The following is a 1,061-nucleotide window of genomic DNA, read 5'->3' as shown; positions in this document are numbered from 1 at the left end:
CTTGTGGTTCACACAGTCCAGTGCTTATCATATAGAGCCACCATACTCCTTTTTATTATATAGAAGTCCCTTTATTAAGTCAGAAACACAACAAATACAAATGATCTGGATGAGGGAGACCATCAGCATGTGGCCACAATGCTGTCCACAGGATCCACGGCCACCCAGCTCATTACAGAGCACAGAAAACTATGATTCATCACAAAGTCATGACCAGAAACAGATCAACTCATCCCTTGCAGGCAGGACACAGCAATGAGACAGGGACCAGGATTGGGATATGTACACTATTGCAGATGAGAAAAGTTTACGGGATAAGGTCTGGGCCCTTCTGATCATTTTGGTCAGGGTATGCCTTTTCATACGCCAATTTCTATTAAAGGCACTCCCAGCAAGTCCCTGAAGGAGAGACTGCCCCATCCCAGACTGGATTCAGGTTGAAGTTTCAAGTGAGATAGCAGAGTGAACATATGTATCTATTTTTGCCCCTTCCCCACTAAAACTACAATAATGGAATTTAAAAAGAAAATAACTCCTTCATCATGAGAGAACAGAAGGAGGCAACCAACCCTAAAGTGACAGTGAATAAGGCTGAGGAACAATCTTGCTTACATTACAATTTTGTAAACGACTTAGCAACTAGAAATGCCAGTACCTCTGGAAATGAGGGTGAAAGGGGAGCTAAAGTAAAATTGAGTAAACAGTATTTAATAAGCAGTCAAATCTTTCCAAAGCTATTCTTCTGGGCAACTGCTCTGCCCTGCCCTATCATTAACCTGAAGACTTACTCTGAACAAAGTAAAAAAATGAAGTTGCTAGACAGTTGAAGGCATGGTACTATGCTGAAAAGAAACAAATTAAGTGATTTGCTCATTTATCTCCCACTTAGAAGCAACAGATTAGAAGACCCTTATTTGGGAAATCTGACCAGATAAAGAGGAAAGATCAAAATATTTTTGTGTGATAGTTGTGGTTGTCTGTCAACTTGACTGGGCCAGGATTCCCAGTGGCTTGACATTTGAGATATGGTTATTCCCATGGTGCGATCTCATACAGTGTAG

Source organism: Chrysochloris asiatica, unplaced genomic scaffold, assembly GCF_000296735.1.
Source record: "Chrysochloris asiatica unplaced genomic scaffold, ChrAsi1.0 scaffold00142, whole genome shotgun sequence".
Taxonomy (NCBI): Eukaryota; Metazoa; Chordata; class Mammalia; order Afrosoricida; family Chrysochloridae; genus Chrysochloris; species Chrysochloris asiatica.
The sequence above is the reverse complement of the archived record's forward strand: the minus strand, read 5'-3'. Positions refer to the sequence as shown.